The following is a 23,822-nucleotide window of genomic DNA, read 5'->3' on the forward strand; positions in this document are numbered from 1 at the left end:
ATGCCCTGCTGTGAGCAGCAGCAGTCCCAGCCCAGGAACGGCACAGACATATTTCCCCTCATTTGATGCCTTGCCTTCAGCTGTGATTTCTCTACTCATATTTTCCCAGCAGTGAGCTTAGCTGCAGTCCATTATCTTGTTTATGGATGTATGTGAGCCCTACTGAAACCAACACGATTTTGTGGAGGGTACCAAGGTCTGCTCAGGTGGGGAGTGAAGACACACACTGCAGGGTGTCACCAGTGCTGAACACCAGGAGTTCCTAGGAGGAATGGCCTTTAGCTGATATGATTTAAGAACAAACCTTTGAAGACTTCGGTCCTCAGAGATTACAACTAAAGAAGAATAAATAAAAAACCAAAACCCACAAAACCCCCAGAGCTTGGTGCTGGACCAAGGACTGAGAAACAAAATTGAAAGGATTTGTTTAAACACGTTAGAGGAGTCTATCAAGGAGGTTCCTTCGTGGCACTGCATGCACAGGACAATCAGACTTTCATATGTTGATTCAGGAATGACCTTTGGTTTTTGATGAATAAGGAGTACATGCAAATATCTACTGACACCAGCTGCTGATCAGGGTAATATCCAAGATAAAGTACTTCCCAAACGTGCAAGACTGTAAAAAAAAAAGACAGAAGGGCTTAGAAACAAAGCTGAAGTGCATGTGAAAGAAAAGAAAGCTGAAAATGACAGTGGGATAACTGCCCACCGCACATACAAAAGTAATACAGGAGTAGTAAGGATAGGTGAGGGCCTGGAGAGCAGGGAGATGAGCTGCATCATGGAATAAATGACTTTGCTTTCTTCTGTTTCACTTCCCAGCTACTTGCAGGCAGAGGAAGACAGTGGCAGCAAATACTGGCTCTGAAAGAGTAGGGAATCATTCATGGGAAACACCAAAGAAAGAGTGAAAGGGACTCAAGTAAGGGGAAAAGTGAGGTGGAACACCACAGTGCACGAGGGACACCAGAAATGGAGGGGAAAAGCTTCCTCCAAAAATTAACTGTTAAGCACAAATCGAATAGGAAAGAAAACTGCTGCAAAAACCTGAGATGGAAGAGATCTTACCCACTAATGTTCACTCCACCTTAGAGGGAGAGAGGAGAGATGAAGAGGAAAAAATCCCTAGCCCCGACCTCTAGGAAGGGCTCTTCCTTTGGAAAATCAGAGAACTCTGAAATATGTATTGAGGAAAATTACTCAGCAGTTTTCCCAGACGATACCTAAAACCCCTCTGGTAACAGGAGCACAGAAAAGGAAAATGTTTGCTGCAAGTCCAAACGGTGATTAAAGACAAAGCACAGAAGTCAGAAAAACATGTTGTACAACTACGGACAAAGACACCATCTAAAACCACTTTCATGATGTCAGCAATAAGTGTTAGAAATGGAGGAGCCCACAGAGAGTTATGTTGGGATGACTCCTGAGGAGAAGACAACATGGGAATGAAACCTCTCGTATAAATGATGATGATGTAGAACAATGATGATATAAAAAATTAAAAGCAAGATCTAAGACACTGAAAGGAGCAGATGATGAAACAGGTTTGGGACTATAAATTAAGTTCCTCTGAAGCTCATGGAAATACACTGGGAAACTGCAGATGAAGACTTGGCAGCCTGCTAGCAGGAATTCTGCCTGCTGCTGTATTTACTGCAGGAACAAGAAAGAGCCACAGAGGAATTCTCAGCTTTTAGATTACCATCCCAGCAGCAGTAAGAGTTTGTTGGCTGTGATTTTACCTTTCAAGCTCAACTTGGAAATCCAAGAATTAACGCTACTAAACGTGCCCATTGCTCTGTTAAAAGAATCCCAAATCATTGTAGTATTAGTATTTCACTTCTTTTTTATTGGCATATCAGCACACTATATTTCTCTTTATCCTCACCTCAAGATACTCTCAGGGGCTTATTCTGTGTTAAGTAACTTAACTAAAACCTGCAGAGTGGAATCATCATAGCAAACCATAACTCACCAAATCCCACTAAAGGGAAGGAAAGGGCAAAGTTTAGCTCTCGAGTCATAACCAGACACCTTCTCCTCTTCTCTTTCCTTCTGCCCTTTCTTATGCTCCCCATCTTTCCTGCTAGGAAGCAAGAAATGCCCCTCAGCTCTGCCTTCTGGCATCACTCAAGCATTGCTCCCAAGGCAGCAGCAGCCCAGTGGCTCTCCAGCGGGTGTTCAACCTGCAGTTAAGAGGCAGCAAGCAACACGCTGCTGATGCTGCTGCTGCTGCTGCTCCGCCGCGCTTCCCACTCGGACCTGCAGGGAGGCATCCATCACTGCACAGACGGATGTGGCTTCCGCTGGAATCGCTCATGTTTCAGCTTGGTGATTTCATTTCATTAGCTTCCACTTCCACAGCACATACATCTTCTCCCACTGTACAGATGTTCATACCGACAAAGGCAATATATCACCCCAGGTTCAATAGCACGGCGCTGTTCCTGCCACCAAGCCCTCCTGCGGGCTACGAAACCTCAGGAAACCACTTGTGTGTCTAGCTGAGACTTACAGCTCGGGTTTGAAAAGCATGGAGAGAATAAGCCTAAGAAATATGTGTTTAATAAAATTTGCCTTTCTTGTGCACTCTAAAAATGCGGGTAATTAGCCTGAATGGGAGTTATAAAACAACCATGGTTTGGGTGCATGAAATCATTGGACTCCCATTTTAACCCTAAATTTCATATGCTAGTGCCCAGAAAAACAGTGACTAAATTGTGTTTTCCTCTGCAGAAGCTATTTCCGAGCCCACTTGTGACTCCCCAGTGAGAAGCACTTGAATTTCTCCATGCTTTTATTCCACTGCTCCTCTCTGGTACCATGACACAAATGTGAGTCTGAAACTCAAGAGTTCCCAACCACGCAGGGACAATTCATGGGCTCCCACAACAAGGGACTTGGGTCACAGCCTACACCATTTCAGCTCCACATAGCAGTGTCCTTCTGAGGCACCAGATGCTCCTTCTCTCCTCAAAACATAACAGCAATTTAGAAGAAAAACACAGCCATACAAGCAGACAAATTCAGGCAGTCATGTTCACACTTTCAAAGAAGCCCTGTGGGTATCTGCTGGAAGCAAACCAAGGACACATTTATTCTTCCAGTTTTGCCCCATTACATTGGGATTCCAACATTGTCTCCACCAGAAATGCCCATGCCCCATGACCACCACCTTCACTCCAGGGTAAACACAGCAACATCATGAGCATCCAGCCACAGAGCAGCCTTACATTCACATGCACTACGTGAAGATGTGCTGAGATTCCAATGCTCACAGCATTGCACGCGTGCATGCATGCGACCACACACCTCCTCCACAAACTCGGTCAGACCAGAAGAGGAAAGGGATTGTAAAAGCCACTGCAACCCTGCTGCTTCAGTTCAGCAACAGCAGCTCTCTGCTGAGGAAGACTTCTACAAGACAGCGTTCCAACAGCTTCCCACCTCCAACCACCCAAACAGGTCCCCATGAAGGCTTGCGTGGGTTCCCTTATAGTTGTTATGAACATAGCAGATGACCACAGGTCAGGAAAACATTGTTAGTTTATAGTACACAGCTCTGATTAAATCTTTGATATGAAATGACTAAAATAATCACAGAATCCCAGCCTGGTTTGTGTTGAAAGGGACCTTAAGCTCATCCAGTTCCAACCTCCTGCTACGCACAGGGACATCTTCCTCTAGAGGAGGTTGCTCCAAGCCCCATCCAACCTCCCCTTGAGCACATCCAGGGATGGGGAATCTGCCCGTGTTCTCACTGTTATGAGAAGTACATCACTTTTTAGCAGAATAAGCCACCTAGCTTCCCAATCACACAGACAGCCTGACTTCTTTTATTTTTAATTCATATCATTATCTTCTGGCCCTTTTCATCTCTGGCACAATGACAAAACAGCAATTCTTTCATATGAAGAGCTTATTTATTGAAGCAAAACACACCTGAATAGCTCAGATCAGCTCAAGAGAGGAAACACAACCTCTCGGCCAAAGCATCTGGCCGAGCGTCTGGCGCTGTGCATCACATTTTGGCTCTGACGTGGGTGACACACGACAGACATGATCCATGAGGAGCAGCTCCAGCGTGGCTGCCCGGGGCACCTCGCTGCACCCCAAGCACAGATGCTTCCCCATTTGCTCATGATGCTCATTGCACCTCAGCACAGCTCCTGCAGAGCCTCCACCATCACCTGCACTGCTCCTGGCTTTGCTAAACCCCAGAGAGCTGCTCAAGGGAGAAGAATGTGGGGTTTGATCCCTAAGGATCCCTTTGTCACCCACAGTCGAATTCCACTCTTGTTACTGGAATTGTACCACTAGTTAGGTCGGATCCGATATGAATATGTGGCGTTTGGCCACAGGCTGGTTTGGTCCCTGCTTTCCTCAGATGAAATTACTCGTGCATTGTCCACAGAGGGTTGGAGCAATTCCAAACAACCACAGTTACCAACAAATCCAGACTGCGGTGTGGGATGCCCAGGGAGGAAGGACACGCGAGACCATGAGGAGCCTCAAAGACGGCTCCTGATTAACTCTGCAGCACCGACCACCCCTCCTTACAGAGGGTAAACAGCAGCCTGAAGTCACTCGCACAAGGACCTGGATTTCAATCAAACCCCAAAGATCATTTTTTCCATCCACAGAGCTCTCATGGTGCTCCTGGGAGGAGCTGTGGGAACTGGGAAAGCTGCCTCTGAAACACTGAGCTCTGAGAAGTGAGCTGAAGAAAGCAAATTAGACTGAGAGAGCTGGGCTGGGGCAGCCTGGAGAAGAGAAGGCTCCTGAAGGGGAGACCTGAGAGCAGCTCCAGTGCCTGAAGGGGCTGCAGGAAAGCTGGAGAGGGGCTTGGGACAAGGGATGTAGGGACAGGCCAAGGGGAATGAATGGCTTGAACCTGCCAGAGGGGAGACTGAGATGAGCTCTTAGGCAGAAGCTCTTCCCTGTGAGGGTGCTGTAGCGAGGGGGGCTTGGAGCAAGCTGCAAACCAGTCTGGGGTTCTATGACTGCTTTAAGCTGTTCTCTTCAACAATAAAGGCAAGCAACTTTGCAGAGGAAAGCTCACGTGACTGTACAGCTCCAGATGCTTTAATCCCACAGTGAGGACCCACATCTCCGAACCGTGTGTTAATTGTAATTAATTGTAATTAATAAGGAATTAATAAGGAATAATTGTTTTCCCCCTGACAATACAACGTAACCGGTATCTCCCCTCACACAGAGGTGTTACTGCTTGAAGGCAGGAAAATTACCTGTCACACTACCAGAAACTGGGCATTGGACAAGAAATAATGCTGCAAAATCCAAGCAAGAGACACATTCATGTTTTCACAGTTAAACATCTCTGTTGATATTCCACACACTGATGTATGCTTGCATATTTAAATTCATCTGCTTATATTCAATATATTTATGTATCCTTTGGATGCTTACACATTTATATGTCTATAAGTTACCTTTACGTGTATTTATAGGCTTGTCTATTATGTATTTATATTTACGTATTTAAATATAAATATTTAAAGAAATTCACATTGTAACTGAAGAAACATTGGAAAGACCAAAAAAGCATTCCTGTAACTGAATATGCCCCACGTTTGATGCTTCGCAATTAAAAGGCATTGATAACTTTATATCCATTTTCATATTAAAGATGTTATTTTCCTTAAGGTCTAGAATCCTTTCCAGTGCATCCCCTACACATAACTGCAAGTGACAGTAATGGGACTTAGATGAGCCCTTTCTAAAGAACAGAATGAACCTTTTAGCTGTAAAACCTTTGGGTTTATTCGCTGGTTTTTAGCCCCTGGTGATACCTGAAGATAACAGCTCTCACATCAAACAGGAGATCTCTATTTTACAAAATGCAGGGAAGAAAAGCCTGCTGCCACATGAGGAGCAATCTTTCACATTAAAGGTCAAATTTGAGCTGGTCTAAGTCAGGTTTGTCCTTTGGCGGAGTTACTCGGTTCACAGCAGCTGGGGATTTGGCTGCCTGGGTTGAGACCCACCATCCCATCGCCGCTTCAGCCCTACACAACGTTTTGTGGTGTATCGGTTACATTCAGGGCAAAACACATGAGGCAGCATAGCTGCATTGCAATGTATTCCTGAAAACTCCCATGGCCTTTTCCTGCCTACTTCCAAGCTATTGTCTCCTTATTTGCATTCGGAAAGATTGGGAAAATCATTGTAAGATAACCTAACTAGGGAAAGTCATTGTAAGATAACCTAACTACCTTTTAATTGTTACAGCAAGGATATTTTAGGGTGAAAAATGTGAGGCCAATTCAACATGCAATTGTGTTGTCATCTATTTCAATTGCATTAAAAATGTATGCCGTGATCAACAGCCACCAGCAGAGATCTGATGGTGCAGCGTGTCCTCAGCTCCCAGGCTGGCTACTTACAGCAAGCTTTGGTGGGAGAGAGATGTACAGCACGGCCAGTCCAACCGACCGAACAAGCCAGCCCCAACATGTACAGCAGAGACTGTCATCATCCCGTGGATGCTCCAGGTTTCTAAAGGAAAGTACTGAGTATTACCTCAAGCCTGCACGGTCCATTTTCACTCACTGATGCAAAATACCGACTGAACATTAGTCACTGCCTGAGGCTATGCATGCCTGCATCACTGCTCCTGCTCAACAGCTTCATTCAGTCACTCCTCCCATACGGAATAATGGCAAGTTCATATGTACGTGCTCATCTTTGGCTTCTCCCTTCTCCTTCTATCCCAGCAACAGATCACATAGCTAAAAAGCTACAAGTACTTTTGTCCTGTTGCAAACGCACTGGCCAGTATTCTGCAACTGGTGATAAAAGCCCAAAACAGCAACTTTTATTTCTTACATTCCAACAGGCAGTCAAAAAAAAAAAAAAAAAATCAGTCTCAATGTTAAATATTAATGATTCATTTTGTTTCCATTACAGACAGCTACGAGGCAGCAGTTCAAGCCCGTTTAAGAGCCCTCCGTAACTTCACACACACAGAGGCTGTGGATGTGCATGTGTATCTGTCACAAGCGATTCTGCTCCAGCCTACTGACATTCTCCTTCTGTATATCACAAGGCACCAACTAGAATTTTTGGGTCAGATCCAAAAAAAGAATTCCTTCGCTCTCCAGATGCACATGGCGCTGATGTTATTTAACGTTCACAGCTGAAGCAATAATTAAACACTGGCTGGATCTGCAAAGGGTGTTTCTGGTACTGGAAGCGAACAGGGCATGAAACAGAGATGGAGAAGGGATGGGTGACCAGCTCGGGGCTGGCTGGGCTCAGCCAGCCTCAAGAACCAGGACTTCTTCGAAAGAGCTTGTCTCAGCTTCCCACCTCAAGCAGGTTTGCTCGAGAGCACGGTGCCTGCAGCGTGCCATGGCCGTCTGGCACCGCGGGGCTGCCAGCAGAGCATCATCCCCATGGTAGCTCCAGATCATCCCCTTCCTTGTGCCACCTCCCGTTCTCTGCGGTGTGAAGTCCCTCCTACACCACATTCTGAGACGCAGAATGCGAGTTAACTTGTGCTGCCTCATACCTGTACAGAGCCTGCTGCAGAGAGGACTGCTGCAGGACCCCTGCGGTTCGCAGTTTACCCCCATTCTGGCAGGAAAAGCAGCAGACTGCGAGCCAGGAACAAAACCAGAGGAGTCCAACCTGTGCCCAAGGAGGAAGCAGTGCTTTGGAGAAGGACTGAAAATGCAGAAGTTGCAGGTATGAACAACACCTGCTCTTCTCTTGCAGACAGCAGGGTGATGCTGAGCATGTGCTTTGTGAGCAAATGCTGAGCCAGGAGGAGGACACAGATCACTGGTAAAACCATGGTATTTAACATACATGTAAGCTACCTCACTGAGACACGACTCACTGCCCCTGAGCGACTTTTGTGTCTCCTTTCCGCCACATGGTTGTCACAGAATCCCAGCCTGGTTTGTGTTGGAAGGGACCTTAAAGCTCCTCCAGCTCCAACCCCTGCCACGGGCAGGGACCCCTTCCACTAGAGCAGCTTGCTCCAAGCCCCTGTGTCCAACCTGGCCCTGAACACTGCCAGGGATGGGGCAGCCACAGCTTCTCTGGGCACCCTGTGCCAGCGCCTCAGCACCCTCATAGCAAAGATATTTTTTCCTGATACCTGATCTATATCTCCCCTCGCTCAATTTTGTGTAATTGTTTTTTGCTTTGCTGTCATCACAGCAACATCGCTTTTAAATCGCTGTCCAATGAATAAGCCAAGTGACTTCATTAACAGAATGCTGAGGATGGCAGAATTCCTGACTATTTGAAAATCATTCAAACAACAGCATACGAGATAACAAAGTAATGTGAGTTTTAAAAGCACTGCGAAGTAGGAATTTGACCTCACAGATGAAAGATGTCACATGGATATGTCAACCTTTTATTGCTTTTGTAACACTTCCCATTCGGGCCTTCTATCAGAGGGCTGATAGAGGACAGCTCATCCCCACACCTCCGTGCCTAGCACAAAGACATCATCTAAGTATCCTGGATTTACTAGAAACAGTAGGATTCCACTTGAAACTTCATTTACATTGTCAGCCTGATTAACATTTAAGCATAGCTGAACAGCAAAATTTGAAACAAAGGATGAAATGATTAAAATAAACCAGACAAATGTCCCATGTACACTGTATTTAACCAGAACAGTTATCTGAAATCACTCCAAGGAATCTCCTCTACGTAACTCGTAGGCACATTCTGAGGTCATCTTCTCTTTGGGCAAGGGAATAAATAAGTAAAACCAGTACATAATTCCTTTTTTTCCTCCAGGAACCTCTCCTCTCTTCCATCTTACAGAAATGCCAGCAATGAGCTGCATTTCCAAGCACAATGGCAATAAGAGACTGGTTTCCTCTCGCATGCAGTCTGGTGAAGTTTCCTCCTCCCTTCCATTGGTCTCAGCTGCACAGTTACAAAATGCAAAGGTAAAAAGAACACATTCCCTTTCCCTGGAGCTGCCCTGAGATCACATCCCTATCGTAGTCTTTAACTGGCAAACTTGCTGCGGTTTAAACGGTGCTCTTGCTCCCCTCAGGACTGCAAGACTCTCAGAGCACTACAGAAACATGCCACGAGAAGAACCCCTGAACACACAGTTTAACACACTCCTAATCTCCAGTCCTTCAGAGACATCGTCCACAATGAAGAGCAATGATGAGCATGGAATTCAGCGACTTCTCTATCACCACATTCCCTGCTGCAGCCCCTACCCCAGCAGCTTTTGCCTGTTTCGTGGCTCATTCTGCCACAAGAAGCCTGCTGAGAAACATCCCTATTTTGGAAGCATCCCATTTATCACCCCTGCAGCACAGCGACATCCCCAGCCTTCAGCAAACCAAGAGCAGAGGCACAGCACTGCAAGTCTTCCCATCCCAAGGCTGCATGGAGCAGCGATGTGTTATGAGCCACCAGCCCAGAGTCACCCCCAGGCCTTCCTTCTACTGCTGCTCCGAACAAGCCCGATCACACAGCAGCATTCAGGATGGCAGTCTCTGTACACAAAACCTAAGAGCCTCCTCATACACAACGATACAGCGCTCTCCACCAGTGAAGGACATCCATGTGTCCACATTTTCTGAGCCCCTGATGCAGCCACAGGGCTGGGAAGAACTTCTTCCCAATGTCTAATCTAAACCTACCCTTTTTCATCTTGAAGCCATTCCCCCTTGTCCTGTCACTACAGGACATTCATTCCCAAGTAACAGCTCTCTGCTATGGCAGGCTCCAACTGCCTGAAAGGCTTTTCTGAACAAGAGCAATTGGCGTGAGAGTGGACTCCCAAATTAAATTATTCCAGCAGACCAACCAGAGCATCAGCTTTACATCCCTTTGAGTTTCACCACACACAGCACAAAGGCAGACAGTCTTGCCCTGGTGCATCAGGAGCACCTCAGCACAGCCCTGCATCAGCTGGAAGACATTTCCACAGTCTCTGTACAGCAGTGGGGATTTCTCTTCCTTTCTTAAAATAGATTTTCTTATCTTGCAGATCTGGCAATGGCTCAGGAGATGAAAGCCATAAACAGCTGAGGAAGCCTGAATTTCCCCACAGTACAAGGCCAGTGTGTAAAATCAGCCCCAAAAGCCATTTCATTACAGAGTCGTTCACATTCAGAAAAATGACATTTTACAGTATTAATTTCCTGACAAATTGCCAACCAGAAATATTAAGAATCAAATGATAGCTCAATAGCTGCTGCCCCTTCCCTTACTGCTGAGGGGTGATGAATTGCTCTCCTTGTAAGTAAGCAAACACAATGACATGGCCTGTCTAAATCTGTAAATAACGTTACATCTTTTTCTGCGTTGCCAGGAAATAGCATCCCCTTTTGCTGCTCTTGTGTATATCCTACAAATAACCTGGGACAAATCATCCCAAGAAAAGTAGCCTTCTGTTGGGAGATGAAGCCTCAGCGAGGAGCAGCGGCCAGGCAGGAGGTGAGCAGACAAAGCCAGGCTGGGGCTGTTTCCAGCACTGACAAAGCAGCTCTGACTGGGATCACACCCTAGGTGAGCCCAGCTTTCCATGTTCTGCAGGAATTAGAACGCTTTCAAATAGGAGTCAGAAGTGCCCAGGCCAAATGGCCGTCCTGCTGATCACAGCCAATACTTTGGGAAGAAACCTAGGAGTAAAACACTGACCATGTACAGAGCCGTGAATATGTTGATGCATCTGTAGCGTTCCAGCATTGGCTTCATGAGTATTAACAGGATCTGCTGGGGTTTATTGCAGCAAGAACCACCAGGACAGCCCGGGCCAAGCTTCTCTGCACATTTCTCCTTCATACTGGGCCTTCTTTTCTAGAGACAGATGAGCTCTTAGGCAGAAGCTCTTCCCTGGGAGGGTGCTGAGGCGCTGGCACAGGGTGCCCAGAGAAGCTGTGGCTGCCCCATCCCTGGCAGTGTTCAAGGCCAGGTTGGACACAGGGGCTTGGAGCAAGCTGCTCTAGTGGAAGGTGTCCCTGCCCATGGCAGGGGTTGGGGCTGGAGGAGCTTTAAGGTCCCTTCCAACCCAAACCAGGCTGGGATTCTGTGATATCTGGAGCCTTTACTTGTGTTCTAAGACCACCGATGATTTGGTCACAGGTGTAATTACAAGAACCTCTTGCGTGACATACTGCACGTCCTCAGCAAGGAGGATCAGAATGGACCAGGCAGCTGCTGTACCAAGTGATTAATAGAGAAAATGGGATAATCTGAGCAGTTACAGGCCTGTCAGTTTGACACTGATCCTGCACAATGTAATGGAATAAGCAATGCACAGCACTATTTATGAAGAATTACAGCAGCTTAATAAAACTAATGCCAGCACACGTGTGTACCAAAAAATGCAGTGTCAAACCAGCCTAGCAAATTTCTTCTGATGGGATTACTGGTAGGGGGGACAACAGGACCAGTGGTAAAGCAACATAATTCAGCAGGCACTGGATTTACTACTGCACAGCCTTTGAGAACTCAGGATGTTATAATGGGTGTATTACACTAAATTGACTGGAAACTCATAAAAGAAAAGTTTAGAAAAGAAGCCTGGGGAACCTCTGCAGGAGGAGCGTGGTTCTAATCCAGGTCCCAGTTTGGGGCCCTTTGTTACTTTACCTCTCATCCAAAGACTTAAGAAGACGTGAAATCATTTCTGTGCAAGTGAATCAAAACCAGCTGAGCTGAAAACAACCGAAGGAGCAGGCAGCAGCCCTTGGCTGAACAGGAGGGAGCAAGCAAACAACAACATGGCCAAACAGAGGGCAAAAAAAGTACCAGTATCCAACTGCTCAGTACAGCCAAGCAACATGGGGGAATGAGCTAATGTGGTCAAACACAGCAGAGAAACTCAAAGGGACGAGAGCCCCAGCTCCTGTCTGGCCTCTGCTCTGCAGTATGGCTCTGGGAGAGCAGGAAGCAGGATTTGTTTGGAGTATTAGAACCTCTGGAATATGAAATGAGAGTAAAACCATCAGCCTGTTCTGCCTGTGCCCCCTGCAGCTGGTCCATCTTCCACAGGAAGAAGCTGTTCCCATGAACCAGGCAGCACAGGGTATATTCATGAGACCCACACTCCAAAGCACCGGCCATGACAGCATCGCTCTTCTGAATTGGGATAAGATCCAAACACCCGTTTGCCACAGCTCAGTTCCTGCAGAAGCTGATTTCTCCCTAATAAAGCTGCAAGAGATTAAACCTCGAATGTGAAATGTTAGCAGAAAAAGCAACGTTCAAAGCGCAGGGACTACAGGAAAGCTGCCCAAGTCACACTGATGCTGGAGAAGTCAATTAAAAGCAGTGACAAATGCTCAGATGTGCTCAGCAGGGCTATAGGGGTTTGGTTAATTGTGACTACACGGAGGATAAGATGCATCCACTTGGCTTGAGAGGAGAGTGAATAAGGAAATTCAAAGAAGCTGCAGTATCACCACGGGCTGATTATCACAGCCTTCCCCTGAAGAAGAGTTTCCCTTTCACTGTGCTTTTTGCCCAGCAGGATGAAGGACAGAGCTATTGATGCCTTCCCTCTGTAATTCTATTTAAGTCCATGTATTTTCCTTTCACAGAGCCAGAGGAGATGCTGACACATTGCCAAGCGTTTTCTTAGAGATTCATCAGCTAAAATAAATCCTACATATGTGAATAGGAAGTTTAATTAATCCACACTCCTCTGATTAACAAATGAACCAAATTAAACACCTAACCCCTAAGACTTCATAACACGCTTTTTATAGTGATTTCACTTCTCCTACAAGATTCCTTTGACCCAAACTGGGAAGTGCTTTTTTAAAACCAGTGAGACTGGAAGCAAGACTGTAAGTTATCAAAATGAACAAAGCCTTTCAGGGACGCTCACAGTGGCCGAGGATTCCTTCTGAAGTTCTTTAAATGCTTACATAGCAAATGTTTAGGGTCATAAGAAGTCCATCAGCTGCAGGTATTGTTACCGCAACGGTGAGCTGTGTTAGGCCACAAGCTGGCATTTCAACTGTGCTTAAATATTACCCTGTTCGTTCTGGATCCTTCCTCCTCCCACTCTCGGGATTGCTGAGCTGCAGTAGAAGGCACAACCATCATTTCAGGGGGAAAGGTCTCAGGATATGTAAAATGACTGGCCTTAGGTTTAATCTTACCCTTACAGCCTCATCCACTTACAGGGATGAATAAAACTGTCATTCAGTTGTCAAGCACAAAGAAACACACGTCCAACACACAATAAACAAAGGTCAGCCTGACCAGACTGGAAAGGCTCCAGCTGGTGGAAAGAACCCAGACTGATCTGCAGGCAAGTGCCTGCTGATGCCAACGTGCTTTAAAACAACAGCCCCCAAACCCAACCGCTGAAGCGCATGGGCTCAGGCTCCTCAGATATTCACTCACTGCACCCCCAGTTTGGAAATAAGCTCTGCCTTATGCAAGAGCTTAAGACAGGCTTTTGAAGAGCGTGTCTTCATGCTGCTCCAGCACCCGCTCTGACAGACAGGCAGCAGTGCCAGCCCAAGAGGAGTTACATAAACGAGCCTGTATCGGGATGAAGAGGAGCAGAACGCGGGTCTGAATCGCTAATCAAGAGACGAGCACAGCGCTAGGAACAGGGAAAAGACTTAACTCTCATCTCCTCGAACTCATTGGCAGCACTTCAAGGGTTTCCCACAGCTGCCGGCTCCTCGTGGCTCACGGCGCTTCCCCGTTGAGGAAGGTGGAGATAAAAGGTCAGGGAAATGGATACGACTGAGCAGCAGCGTGGGCAAGACGACAACTGTCACTCCGTGGCTGCATTCCACGAGAGCTGACAGCCCATGCCAGCTTTGCCTTATCTGCCTTCCCTCCGAGGCGCAGCGGGAGCAGGCGCTGCCTGCCCGCAGCGTGGTCCTGCATCACAAGCACCAACCAACCCCACAGTGCTCCACACGGAAAGCATGAACCTCCTCAAGCCACGCAGGTGGAGTCAGGCTCTCCTCTTGCCTTCTGTTTTAATGCCACTGTAACCTACAGTGAAATAGCAAGGTGAGGCCCCTCGCTTCCTTAAACACCATTAACCACAGAATCATAGGTTAGGGTCGGAAAGGACCTTAAGATCATCTAGTTCCAACCCCCCTGCCACGTCTAAACGAATGTTATTTACGTTCTCAGTGTTTCTGAAGAAAGATGAATTCTCATTCTCATAGTAAAATGAACCACCCAGCAGAGAGTAAACACAGACTCATAGAAACCTGTGCCAGTGCCTCGCCACCTTCACAGGGAAGCAAAAAGCCTATGGAACAAGTGGGGGTTTTGTGCCTTTTGAAAGGGGAAAATCTAACAGAAATAAGTAAAACACCCCACTGAAAGCAGTTAACATTTCCCAGCCAAACAAAACATCAGTTACTGTTAGTGCTGTTTACTCTGATTCATAGAGGGTATGAGTTATGGAATTAGCAGTAATAGTCCTATAATACCCTGAAATGACGACGTTGCCTTACCTACCTGAAGAGCAGAAGAGGTGCTTGGTAAATCTGCCATTATGGACTAATGTCTAGAAAGGGGTGTAAAAGTTAAAGTACCTTAACTTTAGACAGTAGATATTCATGTAAGATAGTAATAATCTCATCATTTTAGTGTATGGCATCCTAGAAGCTGAAAATTAGACGCATCCACACAGAAATACTTGGGTTAGGCACTATCCATAAGCAACGGGACTAAGCTGTGATATCTGTCCTTGTTTTGAGTGGTCTCTGCCTACAAAACCATGCCTGGCAATAGGTGTCTACTCGCCTGTGTGCCTTTAACATGCTGTGTCCTGCAGTCATCGCCCTTAAGAGTGACAAATGTTGGTCCTCTGTGTGACAGCAAACGTTTAGGGCTCGGTGGCCATGAGCCTGTGTGCATAAGGTGACCTGTCTCCTCCTTTTGATTTCCCTCTTAATACTAATTATGAGCCAGATTGCTCACTCTTGGAGCCAGGCCCCTCTCCAGGCACAGTAACAGCTCAGGCCCAACCAAGGCTCACGCTGCTCTAATTTGCAGCTTCATTTCACCTGGGACGGTGCCTGGAGCAGTGGAGACCTACGGGTGCGATAATAACTAACTTAGGAAAATGATTAAATCACAGTGGCATCTCTAGGCCATGAAAGCAAGCATTATGATGTGATCACTCATCTTTTCCGTTTGCCAGGCCTTGATAAATGGTTTTAGTGGTAGCAGATGACTTTCCACACTGGGAACAGCAGGCAGGCCATAAAGCCCAGGCATCCCATGGCCTGCTGAAGACAAGCACTCAGTCTGCAAGCTGCCAGTGCTATGGATCCAGTACAAATATTCCAGGTTTTTACACTACTGGCTTTTTGTGATGCTTCTTCCAGTTGCTTCTCTTTGACAGATGCAGCATCCTAGAAGGAAAATGGTGGGAATGATGGCAGCGGAGGACATACACTGGTGTCCAAGTGTTCAAGGGCAGTTGAAGGTTTTTCTTTTCACTGCAGTTTACATCCCCTCGCACAGAGGTTATCAAGTCTTTGTGGCTGCACATTGTACATAGCAGGATCAGTAACCTGCAGTCGCCCAAATTTCAGGTAATTATACATTTTTATCCATAAACACTTTATTGCTCATGTGGAGATGTTAATTATTTGTAGATGGTCTTCAGACACTTTGCCTTACAGATAATAATCCTTGAAAAGCTTAAAGAGGAATTTTCATTTTGCCTTTTTCCATTTGGACAAACACAGATTTAAAAATTATCCTCATCAGAGATACCATCACTAGTGCCTGTCAGGCTCTTCTGGACTCCTCCATCGTGCTCCCTGTGAGGGTGCTGAGGCGCTGGCACAGGGTGCTCAGAGAAGCTGTGGCTGCCCCATCCCTGGCAGTGTTCAAGGCCAGGTTGGACACGGGCTTGGAGCAAGCTGCTCTAGTGGAAGGGGTCCCTGCCTGTGGCAGGGGTTGGAGCTGGATGGGCTTTGAGGTCCCTTCCAACACAAACCAGGCTGGGATTCCACAACTTTGGCATTTCAGACTCAGTTTAAGGTTGAGCACAGCTAAAGCAAGACCCCTGGAAGCAGTTTATTAAAGCTGAAGTCCTTACCAATGCATTCCAGAGGCTTTTGCTGCTAATCTTTTAGCAAGAGAGAAAATGCTTTTCACTCCCTCAATAGAAGATAAAAAAAAAAAACAACCAAACTGAAACTACTGAAAGCAAATGAATTCCTCTTCAGCCACACCATGGAAGATATCACAAGTTAAGTGCTTCAGGTCACAAGTTACGAAACCAAGCAATTACAGAGCACTCCTCTGTGGTGCTACCCGACACAGCAGGGCCAGGCAGTCATCATCAGTGCAGCCCTGCCTCAGCCACACCAAGCACAGCCCTGCAGCACCACGAGGCAGATCCCAGTGTGTTGGCCGCATGGATGAGCCATGCCACTTGGCTCTTGTCCCAACATCCACAACATGCCTTTGCCAACTGCATTCTGCAAGGAGAATGGGAAAGGCAAGCTGGCTTTCATAGGATATAAACCAAAATCAGGGGCGGAGGGGTGTCCTGCAGCCCACCACACGTTAATGGATGCATTGTGGATCAGCCACACTATGGATCAACCATATTACTGCCACTTCTGACAAAAATGCTTACCTTTGCCACAAAGCCCTTTAAGACGATGCTTGAAAGCACCGTTATTTTAATGTACCTAAAGATCTCAGCCAGTAGTTGTCTTCTATGAAAACCTAGTTATGCCAACAAAAACTCGCGAGCCTGTGTGCTAAATATCAGCCAAGAATCAAGACACTTGTCTTTGGAGCTGTGCTCAGAAGCTGTGGGAAGGCCAAGGCGAGCCCTCGCGCAGCAACGTCTGTGGGACTGCTTGAAGACACTTCACTACCCACACTGAACTGGCCTGTGGCTCTGCTTTGATTAGCTCTGGTCATCGCTCGCTCTGGTGCATAAGATGATGATGCCTGTTGCTATTTAAAGATCTCACCAGAGAAGTCCAATGACGAAGCTTTTCGAGCTGTTCTGTACCAGTAAACACCAACAAACAAGCTCATCTGTGCCAACCTAATGCAAAGGCAGTGGGCGAGTACTTGATGTAACTCCAATGGTGTGGAAATCCTCTGCAGGCACCACGGGTGCAGACTCCTCCACGTGAAGGCTGGATGCTGGCTGGGGAGCTCCAGCCCAGCAGCAGAGCTGCTCTGCCTCATCAGTCACTTGCCCTGGTTTGCCCACCTCTCCAGATCAAACACATTCCAGGGGGTTTGGGGGAGGTTTTCCCCCTTTTCCTGTCATTTTTTGCTGAGCATCAAAGTACTTTTGCCAATCTCTGGTTAAAAACCCACAACCTTCCCTTCCACCACACCCAGCTCTCAAACCAGACTGGCTTTCCCCATCACAGACACTTGGTTTCATCACATGGAGCTGCTCTAATTGGTGTTGCCAAACACAACTTTGGAGCATAAAATGAAATATCAGGGCATGGCACTGTGCAGAATAGTTTTTGAAACAGTGAAAGGCATCCCAGAATGATCCCTCACCTGCGTTTGTATACTTCCATTACACTATGCACCATGTACAGTACAAATATCAGCCCGTTAAAACCCCGTATTAGCTCTGTGCAGAAGAAAACCCCTGATAAAACTGTGCTCAACACATACGCTCTGGCAGCCACATTCACATCTCATGCAAGTTGATGCAAGCTTTCGTGATCTCAGGGAACCTTTGGATCAGGATCCAGTTTGTGTTCGTGATGCTGAAAGCACGAAGTGACTCAGAATTTCCTCTTTTCCTCAATGGTTTTAGAGAAAGAATTAAGCTGTTTGGGAGTTCTTTTAACTTGAGCCATCACACGCTTGCAAGAACACAACAAAGCCCAGAAAAATGGCAACATCAAAATGCAAGACATTACCCACTGCTGTAACCATCCATGAGACACCAAGTTTGCTCAAAGGATGGACCATAAATCATCTGGACCTGCAGGTCCTTCTCAGAGCTGAACCTCTGCCTGATCCTGGGACTTTCACCACGAGGTTTGGGCCTAAGACCTGGATCCTCCCCAGCTCAACACGGGTGAAAGCAGAGAATTCAGCTCTGCTTTCTGTGCCACGCTCAGCAAGCAACCCCTAAGTTACATACACCATCAAGGAAAGCAGAGCGGGGGCCTCATTCTGTGCAACTCATGGGCTGCCTGCACATTGCTCTGCATTCACTATGGGCTCCTATATCCCCTTTCATCATGAATTACAGAGCTGCAATTATGGGTAACTCCAAAGAAATAACTGGATTTAAGGTAGTGAAAGGGGAAGGTAAAGAATTGGACTTGATGATCTTAAAGGTCTTTTCCAGCCTGGTTGATGCTACAATTCTTAAGGATAGACACAGCAGTTTCTAGATGCAAGGAACCCAGCAACGTTCAGGACAAAACATAAACCCAAGATATATTCAAGAGTATGCCCTTAAATACTGTCTGTCAAAGACATTTTAGCAACCTAACTGATCTCTGATGTACTTCCATTACTGTTGTGTAGTGTAAGTTGCTTTATATCCATTGCACACCACTAAATACACATTGTTACAGGACTCTTAGAACCACTAGGAATAAATCTGGCTTTTGCTCGTCTTGCTGACAATCGCATCACAAATACTTAAGATGCAAAAATATCATAAAACTGAAGTTTTTGCTCCTGGAACTCCATTACAAAGCCATTACTGCACTGCAGAAGACCCAGTTTTCTTCCTTGGCTTGCTTTGCTTTAAGGCTGTTTATAAATTATTTCCTTGTGGAACCACCGAGCTCCGTCTCATTCTGCCCCTGCTTGGCTGCCGACACCATGAGTAGGAGAAGCTGCGAGGATGCAGCAGCACAGCACCTTCAGCTCTATTTTCTTCCCCAACAAGAACGCGATTACACACATACTGACACAGGGTATTTTTGTCGGGTGGGTGTCAAACCACCCAAACCGACTCCTCGAACGCTGCTGGGCCAGAGCTGGCACAACACAGGCAAAACCAGGGTCGGTTTGGACCATGGCATGCGAGCTGACCCATTACCTCACATTGATGCACTTGCCTGGGGTCTGTTGGGCCCTCACAGGGCTCCTGACCCCCTCAGTGGTACCCACAGTGATGGCCATCTTCTGAACCCGAAGTTCTCAGGTGGGGTTTGAAACTGGTGCAGCCCCAAAGGCCAGTGCATCCCATCAGCTCGCTGCTCCCTGGGGCCTGGGACAAACCTCTGCTTTGCACACCCAAACTTAGCACCAGCTCCCAGTGGTAATAACTGAGAGCAGAATCTGTACCATCACAGCTTGGGAAGATAAGCAAATAGAGCAGAAAAATAGAGAGACAAGTGGGAGAGCGACCTTAAAGCCTGTTTAGCTGTGGACTTCTTTGCTTTCAAAGTATCTTAATAGAAAACACTCCACAACAATGTCATGTTCATAAGCTTTAGTCACTAATTAATAATAGCATTCACGTTACGGCTGCAGTTACATGGTGTCACTACTCTGTATTTTATTTCTATTTAGATTTAAAATCCCTATTTTAATCCCATTAGCTAAACAGGAGCTGCTACAACTGAAATGTTGAAAGCTTTTGTAAGACAAACACCAGTGGATAGCTTTCTCCAATCCATTCACACACTACCATCCTCACTTGAAATTCAAACCTTCCCATACAACGCTATCTAATGAGTGTACTTTTGTTAGTACCTAGGCAGCTCTCTTGACTTCAATTAAATTATGAGGATAAAAAGGAGCAGGATTTGACCTTCTGGGTATATCCAGACAGAGAGGACAAGCACATGATATCTCGGAGTCAAATCTCATGCATCTGGTCATAAACTCCTTTCAAAGATGAATTAAATTAGCCTGCATAACAGACATCAGAGCAAAGAGCTTAATGTGTTTTGATGCCGAGATGAGCTACACACAATTTATTAGGAAACAAATAATCATAGTAAATTACAGTTCACAGCTGAAAACAAGAGAAAGTGCCTTAATATTAATAGCTTTTTCCACCATGCAATTTCCAAGCACACTTTCTGCTCCTCTCTGGTTCAAGCAGGAAAATACAGTGCAACAGCCTCAGCACAGCAGCAAACCAGAGTCTGCTTCACCTCCTGCAACCCAGGGCTGGTCACTGCCCTTCTGTAAGCAGTTCATCTCAAAAAGCCTTCTGGAGCACAGCCTTGCACCAGGGATGCTAAAGGACTTTGTAGCTGGTGCCTTCCACTATTACTTTGCAAGAGCTCCTTGCTTCACCTCTGCAACGTGCTCTACAAACCTGCGCATCCGACACCTGCCCTTGGGTCTGCTGCAAGGCTCTGGCTGATCTCTGCTCTTAGCCATGAACATGCAGTCCTCAGTGGTCAGGAAATAACACAGAAAACATCTTCAAAGCCACAGCAACCACCACAAAAAAAGGGTTTCAGTTTTTCCTCCGCGTTTTCTTAGAGAAAAGTTGGTTGAAACTGAGATGAGCTCTTAGGCAGAAGCTCTTCCCTGTGAGGGTGCTGAGGCGCTGGCACAGGGTGCCCAGAGAAGCTGTGGCTACCCCATCCCTGGCAGTGTTCAAGGCCAGGTTGGACACAGGGGCTTGGAGCAAGCTGCTCCAGTGGAAGGGGTCCCTGCCCGTGGCAGGGGTTGGAGCTGGAGGAGCTTTAAGGTCCCTGTCAACGGAAAGCAGGCTGGGGTTCTGTGACTCTACGAAACAAAATCACAACAAAAGTAGAAAAATGGAACCATCAGAAGTTATGATCCTTGGTGGAGAACTGTGGACTCCCCCCTCTAGTCTTAACACTCGTGAGAAGAAAATATTTATCACGGAAGTACTAAACTGGGAAAATTCAGTTCAGGACCTGAAGTCTGGCAGACCATAGAATCACAGACCAATGTAATCTAAATCTCCCCTCTGGCAGGTTCAAGCCATTCCCCTTGGCCTGCCCCTACAGGCCCTTGACCCAAGCCCCTCTCCAGCTTTCCTGCAGCCCCTTCAGGTACTGGGAGCTGTTCTTTTCTCCAGGCTGAACAAGATGTGGAAGGTTTCTCCTGGAGCAGCACAGAGCAGGTCTGGAAGAACCCTTGTTTGCCTGAACAGATTGATCTTTTCATGGAGATGCCTCAGGTAGACTTGAAAAGAAGAAACCTGCCCTTAAGCAGCTTTCCAAGAGCCAGCATCCACCCCTGCAGCTCCTCCCCACGGAGCAGCTCTGCCTTTGGGTCTTCACAAAGCCACCCCTAAGGCATGCGGCCGGTACCTGCCATGCTCCAGGGAGAGCAGGAGAGTGCAGGGCTCTGCAGCAGCCTCTGTGCACTGAGGGCTTACAGGGAAAATCAAGTTAGAATCATAGAATGGTTAGGGTTGGAAAGGACCTGAAGATCATCCAGTTCCAACCCCCCTGCCATGGGCAGGGACACCTCACACTAAACCATCCCACCCAAGGCTCTGTCCAACCTGGCCTTGAACACTGCCAGGGATGGAGCATTCACAACCTCCCTGGGCAACCCATTCCAGTGCCTCACCACCCTCACAGGAAAGAACTTCTTCCTTAGATCCAATCTAAACTTCCCCTGTTTCAGTTTGAACCCGTTACCCCTTGTCCTATCACTACAGTCCCTAATGAAGAGTCCCTCCCCAGCATCCCTATAGGCCCCCTTCAGATACTGGAAGCTGCTCTGAGGTCTCCACGCAGCTTCTCTTCTCCAGGCTGAACAGCCCCAACTTCCTCAGCCTGTCTTCATACAGGAGGTGCTCCAGCCCCTGAGCATCCTCGTAGCCTCCTCTGGACTTGTTCCAACAGTTCCATGTCCTTTTTATGCTGAGGACACCAGAACTGCACACAATGCTCCAGGTGGGGTCTCACAAGAGCAGAGCAGAGGGGCAGGATCACCTCCTTCGACCTGCTGGTCACGCTCCTTTTGATCCAGCCCAGGATACGGTTGCTTTCTGGGCTGCAAGCGCACACTGAAGCCGGCTCATGTTCATTTTCTCATCCACCAACACCCCCAAGTCCTTCTCCTTGGGCTGCTCTGAATCTCTTCTCTGCCCAACCTGTAGCTGTGCCTGGGATTGCTCCCACCCAGGTGTAGGACCTTGCACTTGGCATGGTTAAACCTCATGAGGTTGGCATAAGCCCACCTCACAAGTGTGTCAAGGTCCCTCTGGATGGCATTCCTTCCCTCCAGGGTATCAACCGAACCACACAGCTCAGTGTCATCGGCAAACTTGCTGAGGGTGCACTCAATCCCACTGTCCATGGCAGCGACAAAGATGTTGAACAAGACCGGTCCCAACACCGATCCCTGAGGGACACCACTCGTTACTGGTCTCCAGTTGCTTATAAATGCCCTGAAAGAGCAACTGGGCTGCTAGGAAACCGTGCCTCAAAGGGGCCTTTGGGACACACAGCATTGAGGTGCAACCTCCCCTTCACCACGAGTCTGAGGACACTGAACACAGCCCAAGGAGACCCACATGCAAAGAGACCCAGCCGAAGCAGACCCTTCTCTTCTGCAATACAAGGAACACTAATGCTCTTTGGAGGAGGAAACAGCTCAGCCCCAAGACTTTTTCACTGTGCCGTTTGCTTCCATGCTGCTGCATGGAGTCCCTGCCTTCAGCCACTGCCTCCTGCCAAATACATGAATATGATGACACCTCCTAAACACACATATCACCTGAAACACGCTCTGCTCACCCCAATCCCAGTGTAACCTGCTCCAGCACAATTTATTCCACTACACATCCTTCATTCCGCTACACATCCTTCATTCCATTACACTTCCTCCAGAGGGAATGGAGAAGCCACAGGAGGTAAAAAAGAAACCCTGGCCCCCCACTGATGAAGGATTTGATAGTCATAAAACTCCTTAATGGTTTGCATTTTACTTGATGAAAATTTCCAGGGCTTCTCCTGTTGTGGGGACGGAGCAGCCTCTATGAGCAGGGTGATTTCAGATTTTCAGGCATGCATTAATACGAATCTATATTCATATATACATACACACACACATACCGGGTGTTAGAGACAAGGGCTGACAATGTATTTTGCACTCAGTGCTAAAGCACTTTTTCTTACTGTCAACTGGATGGAGAAGGAGGTTGGAGAGGAGCTCAGAGGTAGCTCCTGTACATGATTTAATAGTCAGACTTATCAGTTCGTTAGCAAGATAATGATTGTGTGTCTGCCTTTCTTGTCAACGATGAACATCCCTCTTTCAAGGTATTGTATTTTAGGTAAGCATTTATTAAGAACAAACTCGTTATATTCTGTTAATGTTATATTTCTGTTAATATCAGTTATGTTTTTTCATGCTGCTCGCCCCATGCTGCCGAAGTCAGCACATTCAGACTAATGGACTAGAAAAAAGTGAGGTATTTCAGAAAGGACCCGATTTATTTTGCTTGAAGGTTTCCCAGAGCTATTCTAAAGGATAAAGAAATGGTCCCCTCATTGAAATAGAAGGGAAGAACATACCAGATACGAGAAATGCTCAGAATAGGATGAAAAGGATGGGTGAAGGTACAGACTCCTCTGTGGAGAGTCACTAAGTAGGTCAGTGTATAAAAGAGATGAGTTGGGGGGAAGAAACATGATAGATATCCATCAAACCCTGGTGGCGTGGAGAAGATGGATTGGGAGCAGCTCCCTGTCATCTCCAGTGCAAAAATGAGGGCTCCAAAGAAATCTGGCAGCAGAGAACAACTCCTGACAGCACAGAACGTTTGTGCTACTGCGCAGTTGCTCCCTAAGCGACCACAAAGTACTCACGCGAGTTCAGGGTGACCAGTCAGAACCAAACCCAAGAGGAGCAATTCAGACTTACCTAATCTCAGGCTAACCCAACAGCCAGCG

The sequence above is a fragment of the Pezoporus wallicus genome, unplaced genomic scaffold, assembly GCF_028554395.1.
Source record: "Pezoporus wallicus isolate ANWC-B61680 ecotype Strahan unplaced genomic scaffold, APGP_CSIRO_Pwel_v1 contig_11395, whole genome shotgun sequence".
In the NCBI taxonomy this organism is placed as follows: Eukaryota; Metazoa; Chordata; class Aves; order Psittaciformes; family Psittacidae; genus Pezoporus; species Pezoporus wallicus.